At 38.0% G+C, this 15,682-nt stretch overlaps 1 pseudogene; it reads left to right on the top strand.

Moving 5' to 3' along the window:
* Positions 1–3,119: 3,119 nt before the first annotated feature.
* Positions 3,120–4,015, top strand: LOC112395322 (uncharacterized protein C6orf106 homolog pseudogene; annotated as a pseudogene).
* The last annotated feature ends 11,667 nt before the right edge of the window (positions 4,016–15,682 follow it).

Raw genomic sequence — 15,682 nt, 5'->3', positions numbered from 1 at the left:
CACACCTGGGCTATTTGAAGAAATCACATTCCAGATATTCCTTAACAAGTATGAAGTTAATTCCTCAGAAAGCATAGGAGCAGGGCCCTCCTGGCCACTAGGCATTGTAGGCAGAGTGTGGAGACCCCACGATATTTTTTAGGGACCCATCAAATTTTTACTGTTTAATTTCTTCTAAAATCAGAAAAAGTGAATGTATTGAATAAAGAACTTTTAACAATAGGGGAGGGGGCTGGGAGAGGGTTGGATTGGGAGTTTGGGATTAGCAGATGCAAACCAGTATATAAAGAATGGATAAACAACAAGGTCCTACTGTTTAGCACACGGAACTATAGTCAATATCCTGTGATAAACCACAATGGAAAAGAATATGAAAAACAATGTGTATATATGTGTAACTGAGTCACTTTGCTGTACAGCAGTAATTAACACAACATTGTAAATCAACTATACTTCAATAAAAAATAAATTTTAAAAAGATCATATAACCATAAATCCAGCCTGGATTATATTCCTCTTTTTAAAGCCATAAAATATAATTTTTAATTTTTTTTATGTAGAAAGGGGCCCATGAAGACAAATGTCCCTATGCCTAGAACCGGTAGGATGCAGCCTGGAAAGAAGGTGAGTGCATGAGGGGAGTGAGGTAGAGAGAAATTCAAATAGTTGGGAGATTACTGGGAAAGAGCACAGAAGTCCTTAAGGCCATATTTACACTTGAGCTTTTACCCTGAGCGGGATGAGAAACAATTAGAGAATTCTGAACATAAATAAACGTTTTAAAAGGATCGTTATTGCTGTGCTGTAGAGAGTAGATGGTAAAGGCAAGTGGATTATTGAAGATACTGGCAAAATCAAAGTGAAATCATTCTTTGGCAGAGGTGACATGAAGTAGTCAATTATTGAATGCATTTATTAGTGTCCAACATCCAGAAATAGCAAGACTAAAACCACCAGATCACTAAAATAGTAATTAGCAAGAGTTTATTGTGTACATATAACAGTTTGTGAACTGGGAGCTCTCAAACCACCATTGGAATGAGGCTCTGAGGTATTGCTATAGGAGAGCTTATACAGTGAAAAAGTAGAGGCTGCTTATTCTGTACAATGATGGGTTATAGCATTAGAGCTTCCCTAGTGATAGTGGATTGTTTAAAAGTGGACACCACTTGCCAATTTGGGGGAACAGCTTAAGTTTCATTTATGATTTTCAGAGGCATTTGCAAGAAGTCACCGAAGTTTGTTTTGTAAAATATGCTAAATTAAGTTTTGCTTATGTGGCCTCATTGATTTTGTCTGTTTAGGGAATTTTCAAGTCTGGCCTCTATTTTGTACTTTAACTTCAGTTAGAATTAAGAGGATTTGCTAATTGTTTGAGACTGGAGGCATAAGAGAATGAGCACGTAGACGGATGTACTTAATTCTCCCAACCGAAAGGAAACTGCGGTCAACTACTATCTGCCTGCTTTTAACGTCTCCAGTAAAAGGCCATAGCTTCGCTCCGAAGATTCTTATTGTTAGTATCAGCTGCTTCTTCTATATTCAGACAAGTAAATGTAGAAATGTAAACAAAAAGTATGATAATGACTGAATAGTGACAATGACGGCCGCGTAGAAATTTTGGTGTTTTCTTTTCTCCAATCAGGAGACCTTTTGTATGTCAGGGTCATTTACTCTTTAGTTACCCATGATGGTGTTAGAAGCAATTGCAGTGAATACCGGATGTTGTCAGCATTAATGTCTATGCCAGTGATTTTCAAACAGATAAACAGTGCCGTCACTGCAGAGGGAATGAGATGGCTGAGATGAGAAGTGCATGATGGGCGTATCCCAGAGGGAGTAGCTAGGAGACAAGGTGGTGATGGGGGAAAAGGAGGCGGGTGTCATGTGGAACAGACCAGTAGAATGCCTGGTAGTATCTGAACATTTTTCTGAGGATGGATTGGCTCCATTATAAGTAATGGCCCACTATCGGCATTTTTAATTAGGTTTTATAGTGATTCTTTGCTCTATTTCATTCTCTTGCCCTCTTGTGGGAGAAATAAAAAAAGTATATGGTATTCAAGTCAGATTTCCAAGGGGAAGAAAAAGAAAAGCAAACTCTCTAAAATGGAGATTGAAGTCACAACTATGGCTTCATTAACAGAATACTCAACAAACTGAACCACAAACAATATTCCGTTTTCTGTAGATTAGAACACAAATTTCTGAAACTTAAAGTTTGCTTGAGAGTTGTTGGAAATGGGAATTTTTCCCAAGAGATTATGTATTTACGTTGTTTTCTGGTTAATAATGGAAAGCCAAGTGGAAAAAAAAAATCCACCGGGCTGACACTCTTAAGCCTAACCCAATCAGCAGGATAAGAAACTTCTATTGTCTTCCTGTAAATTGATCTGTTCTAATTATAGCTCAAAGGAATTATCAGGGAAACTCCTGGAAACAGTAATTAGTCAGAAAAGATCGAGATGCCCCATCAGACATTTTAGTTTTAAGAAGATATGTTTCATATTTGCAGCCTCCTTTGAACAAGGAGCCCCAGGTGCTGGTGATATAATGAGGGCACTTTATAATACCGGGGCATGTGGTCTCCAAATAAGACAGACTCTAGCCTCTTCTGCCTTTTATGTACATCATTTTGCCAGTTGCTGGAGTTTGCTTTAGTTTCTGGCTTCTCTGTTGACCTGATTAGCTTAACTGAGTATTTAAATTTTATTTATTCATTACTTGCTTCTGCCAATTTCCCAAAAGGATTTCAGGTGAGCTTAACTGGAAGGCCTTTCACAGAACCCTCCGCATTGTTCCTGTTTGTAATTCACAAACCATTAACAGCTCTGTATAGGATGGCCTTATCAGGCCTCTCGAGTTTTGCAGTTTATACATGGTATTTGTATTATTTAATCCTGAGATGTTCTCTCTGCATATCTATTTGTAGTTTTTTTCTTTTTCTCACGAGAGTGAGTGAGTGCGTGGCTGAGTATTTACCCGCATGAGGCAGCGAGACGCTGGGGCTTACGTCAGGCGAGCAGCGTCTCGGCGCCCGCCAGCAGCTTCTCCCGGTCCCCGGACCCAGCGATGGCTTGGTTGTGAGGATGCGGGGAAGCGAGTGTCCGGCCCCACACATGGAGGACATGGACCTGCACCCCGAGCTGATGCAGTAGTTCACCTGCCTGGCACCACTGACGAGGACGTGCTCATCTCTGGGTTCCACCAGTTTGCTTGGCTTCCAGCTCAACCCGGCCGGCTATGCCTTTTCGTGCCCATGACACCAACCGGAACTTACAAGCAGCAGTTGGCGCCTATTACGACTAAGAGAGGCCAAACCTCAGTGTGCCTTGTGTCCTTTGTTGAAGGTGTCATCATAGGAGAAGGGGTGTCGATACCTCCTGATACTCAGTTTATAAAAACATGGCGGATGCAGAATTCTGGGGCAGAGGCCTGGCCTCCAGGGGTTTGTTTTAAATACGTCAGAGGAGACCAATTTGGACTTGTGCACCTGGTGATGGTGAGATCGCTAGAGCCCCAAGAGGTTGCAGATGTCAGCGTCCAGGTGTGCAGCCCGGGCAGAGCAGGAATGTATCAGGACAGCGGCGGATATGCGCGGCCACAGGACTCTTACCGTGGAGATGTCGTAGGGGTCCTTCTCGGTGTGGAGGTGGGTGGACTTTTAGGAGTAACGCAGCAGCTGTCATCTTTTGAAACGGAGTGCGACACACAGCCACATCGCAAGGTAGAAGGAAACTTCAACTCCTTTGCCTCTCCCCAAAAGAACCGACAATCAGGTGAAACAATTTAAAAGACCCTGGGGATTCCGGTTCGACTCCATCAGCAAAAACACATGGGCTCCTGTTCGTCACCACACCAAGCAAGATGGGAGTAGACCCTCACAGAACTCTGTGAATCTGTCCCCCAGCCGTCACGCAAACAGCTTGTCCATAAGGTAGGTGCCCTCGGAGAAGAGGAGAAAGGGCAGGTGGTGGGCCTTGGGATTTGTGATGCCCCTTCATGGCAAACCTAGAAGCCTAGAATGTTCTTTAAGACTGCTTAACTCTCCTGCCAGTGCAACAGCACAAATACTTACCCCCCTCCCCCACGTCCACGTCCTGTGGCTATTATTCCATCCACGTTTGTAATTTACTGCTGTCTCTCTGCTCTGGTTTGGGTGTTGAAAGAACCAACTTCTTTACCTTTAGCATTAACAACAAAAAAGTCAAAATATCACCAGTCATTCTTCCAGTGTAAATGCATACTAAGTGTGGAGCAGCAGCACAGCTTTGGAATTCGTTCCTACTGTGTTCTTTTTTGGTTTTGGGTGGGGTGTTTTTCCTGAGGTAAAAGACAAGCTCAATTATTTATCCTAAATGTTGTTGAGCTTCCAGTTTATTTACCTTGTTTGTGTGAGTTTCCAGTTCATTTACCTTGTTTGTGTGTCTTGTTGATAGTTTTCCAGTCTCTTATGGCCCATCGCCGTCCTCACTCAAAACCCGGAGTGGTCCAAGTGATATTTTGACTTTTCATGTATGAGGAATAAGTGAGAGAATTGTTGAGTTAATCATCATTTTAAATATTCTAATTGTTCTAAGACAGACTTCTAGGTGTTGGATTTCTTGATCTGTTTTTTTTTCCATGCTTGCTGATTAGACAGAGCCTTCCATGCTCTGCTAAGGTGATGATGGTTCCTGGTTGGTGGTTTTGGTTGGTTGAATAAAGCCCTGATGCTGAGAGCTAAAAAAATTTTTAAAAAGTTTTTAAAATGTGTAATCTCTCTGGTCAAAATTATTTAGTACTTGAAATACCAACTTATCTTATTTGATTGGAAGTGCTTTTGGAGAAAGCAGAAAAAAAAAAAAGTTTAGACCTTAGCACTCAAGGTAGCATCTGACATAAGTTACCAACTTTACTGAGCTTTCCTTCTGTGAATTTAGACAGGTAAAAGCTGCTGAAACTATTTGTATTCTGTAGTATACATTGTGGTTCTGAAACTTTAACGTAATTTAGAATTTCTTGCACTGCTTGTTAAAACACAGATTGCTGGTCTCGACACCAAGTGTTTTTGATTCAGTATCAGGTTTGGGTTTGGGAATTTGTTTTTCTAACAAGTTCCCAGGTGAAGGTGATATTACTGGCTTGAGAACTGCTGATGTTGTAGATTACGCCAAAGTTTAAGACAATAATTTTGCTCTTAGAAATTGTCTCTCTGTTGGAAAAAAAGGCACGAAGCCTAAATTTTGATCTCAGTATATTACTCCATGCAAGCTCTTTCCAAGGTATGTCTATTATTGGTGGCTGAAATTGTTTAACATTTAAATTCTAAATACAAAGCTGGTTACTTCTAAGACATGTATTGATGCTATGTACAGAGAGAAAAAAGGCTTATTAAGACAGAATTCTGTTTACTTCATTGTGCCTGCTGTAAGAAATAGAATTATTGATTTACTGACTTTTTATGAATAAGCAATACCAGTTGAGAGTAGGTAAATTTAAAATATGGTGTAAAAAATAATATAAAACCAAATGTTTTAACTCCACACACCCAGAGGTAATAATTGTAGCATTTAATTTGCAGAATGTATATGTGTATATTTTATATATATTTATATATAATATTATATATGACATTTACATATTATTTTAATTCTGATTTATTTTACTTGATATTACATAGTAATTACTTATAATTACATTTTCTTACCAAAATATTCTTAAATAATTTTTAAATAGTTACAGAGAAATCAATAATATATCAAAATCCTATCTCTAAACATTAGAGTTCAGCTGTTAATATTTACGTTGTAATGAGAATTTTATCACTCTTAATTACATACTTGTTGCCTACACCTGTGAAAATATCCACCTAATGCCTCATCTCTGTGTAACCAAAACCATTTAATCCAGATCCATCCACAGCCTGTAAAACTCTCTGTGACTTAAAACATGTTCTTTTCTGGTATGATCCTCTTATCACATAAGAGGTTTTTAAATTCTTTCGCTAGTTAGAGTCTCTCCTACTTAAAGTAAGATCTTTATGCATACAGAGCCATGGTAGTCCTTGAGTAAGTTTGTCATATTCCCACCTGTCAGTAAGCATTCAGCACATTTCTGCTCACTTGCTCTGTGACAACCTGGATATCATGTGTTTTTTGGAAAACATAGTCCCACTTAAATTTCTTCCTTCTAAATCTCCTGTTTAGGGACAGCTATGGTACCTATTACCATAAGGCCAGGGATTTTTGACGACAGATCATGGCAGAGTCTTGTCAGAAACAACTCATTTAGCAAAACTTCTGGCATGTGGCATTTATTCAGCCAGATGATTTTATACTCATGAAAAATGAGAACTTTTCTGTACTTACAATTTGATTTTTTTTTTTGCTTCATCTCATTTAACTCTTGGTAAAATCCTTGTGTGTCTCATCTGTACAAACAAAACATGATTTATAGCAAATCTCTTCCAACTCAAAACTCAACATTCCCACCAGCTCCCTCTTTTAATATCCACGAAATTAGACAGTGATATTCTCTGTTATCTGGCCCAGTCTCATCATAACAGCGACATTTCTTCTGGTGATTCTTGTCCTTAAGGACTTGAAATTGCCTTCAGAACTAACCTGAAAGCATCAGGATTTATCTCCCACCTTGATTCCCATCTAAGGTCTATGAAAAACAGTCCCTGAATGGTGCTTGACACATAGTAGAACAACCAATATTTGTTGAATGAGTAGTTCGTTAACACTATTAAAATTTAGCATTTTTTTTTTTTTTTTTTTTTTTTTTTTTTTTTTTACAGAAATTAACTTTCAGTTAACAGGGGGTCTGCTTGTTTTTCATGCTATAGTTTACTTATATTGATGTATTAATTTACAAATCATTTGCTTCCAAAAAGAGTTTAAAGTACAGTATATAAAATATTTGTATAAGTCCATTAAACAATAAAAGCATAATGGATGATTCAAGAGTATATTATGTTCCTCTCAAATATATTTAAAATCAAAAATAAGCTGAATTTGTCTTCCACATGCAAAATCCATAATGAATGGTGGGTGTCGGTGGTTAGAAAAAGGAGATTGACTTTAAATAAAAAATACCACTTAGTGATGATGATTATAACACATTTTAAATATGAGTCACTGTGTGCTAGCATTTATAGAATAAAAATTATGAAAAATTTAGATATATTGACGTTTCTGGGTTTAGAACACTAGCAATTCTTATGTCATTAAATATGTACTGTTCTTGGCAATGGGCATGAAAATATTGCCTAGGCACATGAAGCTATACCATTTTGAGAGTATAATATTCATTTCAGCATACCAGTCTTTTTTTTTTTTTTTTTTTTTTTGGCGGTCCGCGGGCCTCTCACTCCCGCGGCCTCTCCTGTTGTGGAGCACAGGCTCAGCAGCCATGGCTCACGGGCCCAGCCGCTCTGCGGCATGTGGGATCCTCCCTGACCAGGGCACTAACCCGTGTCCCCTGCATCGGCAGACAGACTCCCAACCACTGCGCCACCAGGGAAGTCCCAGCATGCCAGTCTTAAATGCAGGGATTAAAATAATTTTTCTTTTTCAAAGTAATAAATTTATAATTCAACTGGCTTGCATCCTCATATTTTCCCCAGTACATGCAAAAGTGTTCAAATATTGGATCTGAAATAACTTGACTTTCTATTTAAATTTTGGTGAGTTAATGACAGCAGGAGATTAAAAAGGAGCAAATACCTTGGGCAAGTGCCGCTGCTCTGTTGGAGTTTTGTTTTAATGGAAGTTCATTTTTTTCTACTGGAAGACTATGTGAGATTTAGAGTTTAAATATGAACCGTATAATTCATGAGTTAGCTCATGAAGTAATTTGCTTTAACTGTGAGTCTCAGTTGTATATTTCTCTTTTTTTAATGACATTTATTGTTCTCTTTCTAACTTTGCAAGCAATACATGTTCATTGCAGACAATTAGAAATACATAAAAACATGAAGTAAAATTAATAATCACCCATAATCCCTATCCCCCAGAGATAACCATCATTAGCATTTTAATGCATTTCTTCGTGGTATCTACATATGTTTTTATACTGTATATCTTAATTTTATTTTTCTTAACATCTTTTTTGGAGTATAATTGCTTTACAGTGGTGTGTAAGTTTCTGCTTTATAACAAAGTGAATCAGCTATACGTATACATATATCCCCATATCCCCTCCCTCTTGCGTCTCCCTCCCACCCTCCCTATCCCACTCCTCTAGGTGGTCACAAAGCACCCAGCTGATCTCCCTGTGCTATGCGGCTGCTTCCCACTAGCTCTCTATTTTACATTTGGTAGTGTATATATAAGTCCATACCAGTCTTTCACTTCATCCCCGCTTACCCTTCCCCCTCCCTGTGTTCTCAAGTCCATTCTCTACGTCTGCATCTTTATTTTTGTCCTGCCCCTAGGTTCTTCAGAACCTTTTTTTTTTTTGAGATTCCATGTTTATGTGTTAGCATATGGTATTTGTGACTTACTTCACTCTGTATGACAGACTGTAGGTCCATCCACCTCACTACAAATAACTCAGTTTCGTTTCTTTTTATGGCTAATGGAAATATAATTGACATACAATACACTGTTAGTTCCAAGTACACAACAGCATGATTCAGTATTTCTGTACACTATAAAATGATCACCATGATATGCCTAGTTATCGTCTGTCACCATACAAAGATGTTACAGTTGTGTGTTTCTAAATGTGCAGAAAATAAATGCCTACTTCATGGACTGTTGTCCATTAAGATTAAATAAAATCTGTCCACGAAAGATTAAATAAAATGTTACATGAAATGATTTTTCTAAATGCATAAAAGATTGTCATGGTACTTTCCCCAAATTTTATTTGTCATCTTGTCTAGTATTTCCAAGGATGGGAATGGTACTAAAACTATTCCTAAAAACTTCAAAATATTTACAAACAAGCAGAAAATTAATGCAGAAATATTGAAGAGGCAAAACAGCATGGATTTTTTGAGGAACACCTGTAAATTGGTAAAGCTAGAGGGAAGAGACAATGAAAGGAAGTAGTCTGAATGCAACTAGAAAGTTAGATACCTTCCACTCATACCGATTGATGACTAAATGTTTCCTACCCAGACACTGCTCTTACTGACCCCAGAAACTACGCTAATTTTCCCCCTACTCCTGGACTGCCATTGGGCCATCTCTCTGCCTGTGAACATGGTATTGCCTGCACCAGAATCCGTTCATTACCTAACTTTTCATTGAATCTCCACAGACAGAATTAGCCTCTCGTAATCAACACATTATGTATGTTTTATTTTTAGAGACTCATATCTATGGTCACCTTTTAGATGTAAACTTGTCTAGTACAAGAACTTAATTTACATTATGAATATTCACATTAGGTACAGAGCATAAGCTCTAACTTGTGAACTGGGGTTACAATATTGTGGAGGAGCATTAGTAAGCTTACTTGCTTGCAGAAAAATATCACCTTCTTAACCTAACTTTTATCAGAAATAATGCTGACATTTTAGTCTTGATACTTTTTTTTTTTTTTTGTGGTACGCAGGCCTCTCACTGTTGTGGCCCCTCCCGTCACGGAGCACAGTCTCCGGACGCGCAGGCCCAGCGGCCACGGCCCACGGGCTCAGCCGCTCCGCGGCACGTGGGATCCTCCTGGACTGGGGCACGAACCCGCGTCCCCTGCATCGGCAGGCGGACTCTCAACTACTGCGCCCCCAGGGAAGCCCTAGTCGTGATACTTTTGACTCCTCTCTTTCAGTGGGTTTTGAACTCAGAGAAGGGGTAAGGCATTGTATATATAGACTCCCTTGAACTATAGCAAGGATAACTTCAGTCAATATAGTGGCAAGAAAAGAACAGTTTATTATGGTTTTTTGCTTTAGATTTATACGTTTGCCTTTTAAAAAATTTTTGTTTTATATTGGAGTATAGTAGAGTATATTTTTTTATTAGAACGATATTTTTTTTTCCATTAAAGTTTATTACAAGATATTTAATATAGTTTCCTGTGCTATACAGGGAACTTGCTATACCGGGACAGGGAACTTGCTATACAAGGACCTTGTTGTTTATTATATTTATTTTTTTAATTTTTATTTTATATTGGAGTAGAGTTGATTAACAATGTTGTGTTAGTTTCAGGTGTACAGCAAAGTGTTTCAGTTATACACATACATGTATCTATTCTTTTTCAAATTATTTTCACATTTAGGTTATTACAGAGTATTAAGCAGAGTTCCCTATGCTCTACAGTAGGTCCTTGTTGGTTGTCTGTTTTAAATAGAGCAGTGTGTACATGTTAATCCCACACTCCCAGTCTCTCTCTCCTCCACCACCCTTCCCTGGTGCTAGCCATAAGTTCGTTCTCTAAGTCTGTGAGTCTGTTTCTGTTTCATAGACAAGTTCATTTGTATCTTTTTTTTTAAATTTTAGATTCCACATATAAGTGATATCATATGATATTTGTCTTTCTCTTTCTGAGTTGCTTCACTTAGAATGATAATCTCCAGGTCCATTCATGTTGCTGCAAATGGAATTATTTCATTCTTTTTTATGGCTGAGTAATATTCCATTGTATATATGTACCATATCTTCTTAACCTTTCCTCTGTTGATGGACATTTAGGTTGCTTCCATGTCTTGGCTATTGTAAACAACACTGCAGTGAACATTGGGGTGCATGTATCTTTTTGAACAATGGTTTTCCCCAGATATAGGCCCAGGAGTGGGGTTGCTGGATCATATGGTAGCTCTGTTTTTAGTTTTTTAAGGAACCTCCATACTGTTCTCCATAGTGGCTGTATCGATTTACATTCCCACCAACAGTGCAAGAGGGTTCCCTTTTCTCCACACCCTCTCCAGCATTTATTGTTTGTAGACTTTTTGGTGATGGCCATTCTGACTGGTGTGAGGTGGTACCTCATTGTAGTTTTGATTTTCATTTCTCCAGTAATTAGTGATGTTAAACATCTTTTCTTGTGCCTCTTGGCCACCTGTATGTCTTCTTTGGAGAAATGTCTATTTAGATCTTCTGCTCATTTCTTGATTGGGTTGTTTGTTTTTTTGATATTGAGCTGCATGAGCTATTTGTATATTTTGGAGATTAATCTCTTGTCGGTTTCATCATTTGCAAATATTTTCTCCCATTCTGTGGGTTGTCTTTTCGTTTTGTTAATGGTTACCTTTGCTTTGCAAAAGCTTGGTTTAATTAGGTCCCATTCATTACTCTAGGAGGTGAATCCATAAAGATATTGCTGCGATTGATGTCAAAGAGTGTTCTGCCTATGTTTTCCTCTAAGAGTTTTATAGTAGCCAGTCTTACATTTAGGTTTTAATTCATGTTGCATCTATTTTTGTGTATGGTGTTAGAGAATGTTCTAATTTCATTCTTTTACATGTAGCTGTCCAGTTTTCCCAGTACCAGCTATCAAAGAGACTGTCTTGTCTCCATTGTATATTCTTGCCTCCTTTGTTGTAGATTAATTGACCGTAGGTGCGTGGGTTTATTTCTGGGCTTTCTATCCTGTTCCGTTGATCTGTAGTGACTTGGACTCTACATCCACAACAAGGAGCAGAGAAAACAATACTCAAAATTGGATCTTTTTAGAAATATGGGGATCCTTTGTATATGTCATCTGATGATGTATTTACTAGTGGAACTAAGAGCTTCTTATTAGGGTATATTTGAACTTGTAGAGAGATGTTAAAGCTGCATGTTTATTAGCACCTATTAGTATTTGTTATTGCTAATATATCAATAGAAGAGAGAAAGACTTTTTTTTTTTAGTGAGCATATTTTCTATGACTGTACTGAATCCATTCTCTGACTTTTACTTTTTAATGCTGGGAGAAAAATTAGATACTTATATGTATATGAAGTATACTGAGTCCTAATAGATTTGAGTTCACAATCCAGTTTAGCCATTGACTATCTAAAAATGGGCAAAATAAGACAATATCTCAGTTTTCTCATATGTTTATCTCAAATTCATTGTGTCTATCTCATAAAAAATACAATACAATAAAAAATAAAAATAAAAAAATACAATAGATAATTTATGGAAGGCATATAAAGGCATTGTCTGTCACAGAAATGCTTTCTAAAATATTATTATTATGCTTGGAGTTGTGGAAATTACAAAAGATATGAATATTGGAATAATAAAGTTATGTAGAGAAAAGAAATAAGTAACAGAGGATTGCATATGGCATGTTACCAATGTCCAAAACAAAAATGCTAAGCAAGATGTTATGTAGACAATGAAGAATCTGATTCAACTATAAAAATTAAGGCAAGTGAATAAAGAACATACTCAATTTGAAATTGTATTTATGTGTGGAGAGATGGTGGACAGAAGAGGATAGGAGCACATAGACTAAGTAAATCATTGCCAATGTATTAGTCCTCAGAGAAGAGGGCTAAACTAGTGCCAATCTTTGTGATTCCTTCTTTCTGTTTACCTGAGTTCCATAAAAACTACAAAAGAAATATGATTAAATTGCTGTGAGAATAAAGAATATGAAAAGTGATTGGCAAGGGAATATATAAACATATTTTTGAAATGAATTCAAATTATAAAAAAAAATTTTTATGAATTTTTTTATGAATTGATGAATTCAATATTATATCTAAATTATTGGTCCTGAAAAACTCTTTTCAAAAGTCTAGGGCTTCTCTGGTGGCGCAGTGGTTGAGAGTCTGCCTGCCGATGCAGGGGACATGGGTTCGTGACCCGGTCCAGGAAGATCCCACATGCCGCAGAGTGGCTGGGCCCGTGAGCCATGGCCACTGAGCCTGCGCGTCCGGAGCCTGTGCTCCACAACGGGAGAGGCCACAACAGCGAGAGGCCTGCGTACCACACACACATACAAAAAAAGTCTATAACAAGAGAATTGCAGTTGATTGTTCATGAATGAAAAATCTATAGGCCAGTTACCTAGATGTTCAGGATCTGACTTGCTTCAGGTTCTAATGATTATTTTTGGAATTTGAATGCCTAGGTCTAAAAAGTTTGAAAAGGGCACAATGTTCAGCTAAAGATACGTTCTGATAAAATGAATATATTTGAGCAATTGTAATTCATTGCTTTAAAATGGTTCTTATCTAACAAATCGTATGAATGACTCTGAACTAAAATAGAATTCCTGCCAAGAACATGATTTTATTGAACTTCTCTGTCACAACCTGTACTATTTTTTCCAAAGTATTTGACTTAGAACATTATAACATTATAGACAGATACTTTTTAGGTCAGTGAATTCTTCTTTGATTATTAAATGATAAATATATTTTAAAAATGGATGATCACTAAAATTATTTTGGAAGGTTTTCATTTTTTAGATGCCTACTGTTCAGGTTTTTTCATCCGTGGCACTGTTGACATTTGGGTCAGAAGTTCTTTGTTGTGGAAGGCTATTTCACTTACTGAAAGGTGTCTAGCAGCACCCCTGTCCTCAAAGCACTAAACGACAGCAGCACATACCAGATGTGACAACCAAAAATGTCTCCAGATACTGCCCAGTGTTCCCTTAAGGGCAAAATTGTTTCTGTCCCTGTTGAACACCACTGCTATAGTGATTAAACTCTCAGGTAAACATTTTCAACTGTATGGGAGAAGAAAGTACAAATACAGATGGGATTTCAAATTTCAGAAAACAGGTAGTATAGAGTTGAAGGAACAATGTGATCGATGTTTTCTTAATTTCTGTAAACTAAGCTTCTTAAGTGACCAATTTTAGGCCAGTCCTGACCTTAAAATGGGGAATGAGGGAGAAAAGGGTTGAAGTGGCATCTGATTTTAGACGCATAATCTGTGAATTATAAGACATTAATTTGAATCATTCACCTCTCTTTCTGGGTGATATGCTCAGCTTGAAGGAGGAACTGCTGAAACCTGAGATGAGATGGTTCCCTGGGAAGAAAAGATCTCCTTTGACTCTCACTACTGGCTGCTGTGGGGCCCTCCTCCTTTGACCCAGCCAGAGAAAAATTCAGCAAAATTAATAACTTTTTTGAGTTGTTATGGAAGAGTTTTTTAGAAGTAATAAGTAAAGCTCAGATGAAAAAATTACTTCAGAAAAAGAAAAACAAACCCTGTAAGAATTTAAAAAATATCAGATGTAGGAGAAACTCAACTTTCAGAATATTTCTTTCTTACAAAGATAAATTTTGAGCACCTATAATATGCCAGGAACTGAAAAATGTGGAACGCAGCAAAGAATAAATAAGAAAAGCAATCTATTTGTAATGCATACATTTTCAATAGGGACATACCAAAAAATAACTAAATTGTATACAGTCAGCCTTCTGTAACCTCAGGTTCCTCAACCACAGATTCAACCAATCGGATTTTGCACTAAATTTGTGATTGGTGGTTTTGAGGAATCTGTGGACTTGGATCCTGAGGATATGGTGGGACAACTATGGGACTTGGGCATCTGCAGATTTTGGAATTCCTGGCGGGTCCTGGAACTGATACCCCACTGATACCTAGGGATGACTGTGGTACCTCAGAAGGTCATACTTGCTATGATAGAGAAGGAAAAATAAGGAGTGATAGGGTAAGCCTTTACAGAGTTTTAATAAAATCACTCACTGAAGAGTTGGTATCTACACAGACACTAAAATGAAGTGGAGGAGAACATCAGGCACCAGTCTGAGGAAACAGCAGGGGCAGAAGCTCCGAGTGGGCGTGTGCCTGGGACTCTCCAGAGAACCACAGGGAAGGCAGAATTGCTGGAGTGGACAGTCTGTGAGTGAGGATAGTAGATGAGTAGGTCAGAGAGGTAACCTGTGGTGCTGTGAAGGTCATTGTAAGGATAGTGGGCTTTACTCTGAGTGAGATGGGGAGAAATAGAAGGTTCTGAACAGAGCTTAGGCGTGATCTAATTTATATCTTGTAGGTTCATCCTGGCTTTTACCCTGTTGATTACAAATGGAAGATGTATCAAGGTTAGAAACAGGACTGCTCTTGATACTCAAGAGGTATAGCAACAAACAGGTGAAGCATTAAGGAGGCTTAAACCTGAGTTGTAGCAGTGGAGGTGATGAGAAATTTATGAATTCTGGCTATATTTTGAAAGCAAAATCATTTTATTTGCTGATAGATTGGATGGAGGAATGAGAGAAAGGACACTCCAAGGTTTTTGGCTTTAGTAACTAGTAGGTGGAGTTGACATTGTGGTATTAAGGAAGATTGCAGATGGGGCATACTGTAGGAGGGAGAGGTGGTGTCCACCTTTGAATCGTATTAGAGATGCTTACTAAACTTCCAAATGGGGTTTTCAAGGAGATTGTTCAAATGAGTCTGGATGTCAGCATATAAACACTTAAGCCAGGGTCTGGATGGTATAGACGTAAGAGAGCACGTATAGATGGAGGAGATTTTCGAGTATGGAGCCCTAGGACCCTCCACCATCAAAGGGCAGACAGTAAGGAGGACAGCCAGAGCATGTGGTCTCTTAGAGATCAAGTGAAGGCAGTGCCTCAGTGCCATGGGAGTGGTACACTGTTTCAAATACTGGTAATAGTTCAAATGAGATAACGCATGAGAATTCATCTTTAGATTTAGCATTTAGAAGTCTTTGGTGAGCACACATTAACAGAATCTATGTTTTGATGCCAGCGAAAGCCTGACAAAAGTAGGTTTATAAGAGAATAAGAAGAATTTGAATACA

The sequence above is a fragment of the Neophocaena asiaeorientalis genome, unplaced genomic scaffold (genome assembly GCF_003031525.2).
Source record: "Neophocaena asiaeorientalis asiaeorientalis breed wild unplaced genomic scaffold, Neophocaena_asiaeorientalis_V1.1 scaffold89, whole genome shotgun sequence".
Lineage (NCBI taxonomy): Eukaryota > Metazoa > Chordata > Mammalia > Artiodactyla > Phocoenidae > Neophocaena > Neophocaena asiaeorientalis.
Note: the sequence above shows the minus strand (reverse complement) of the source record. Positions and strands in the feature narration are given on the sequence as shown.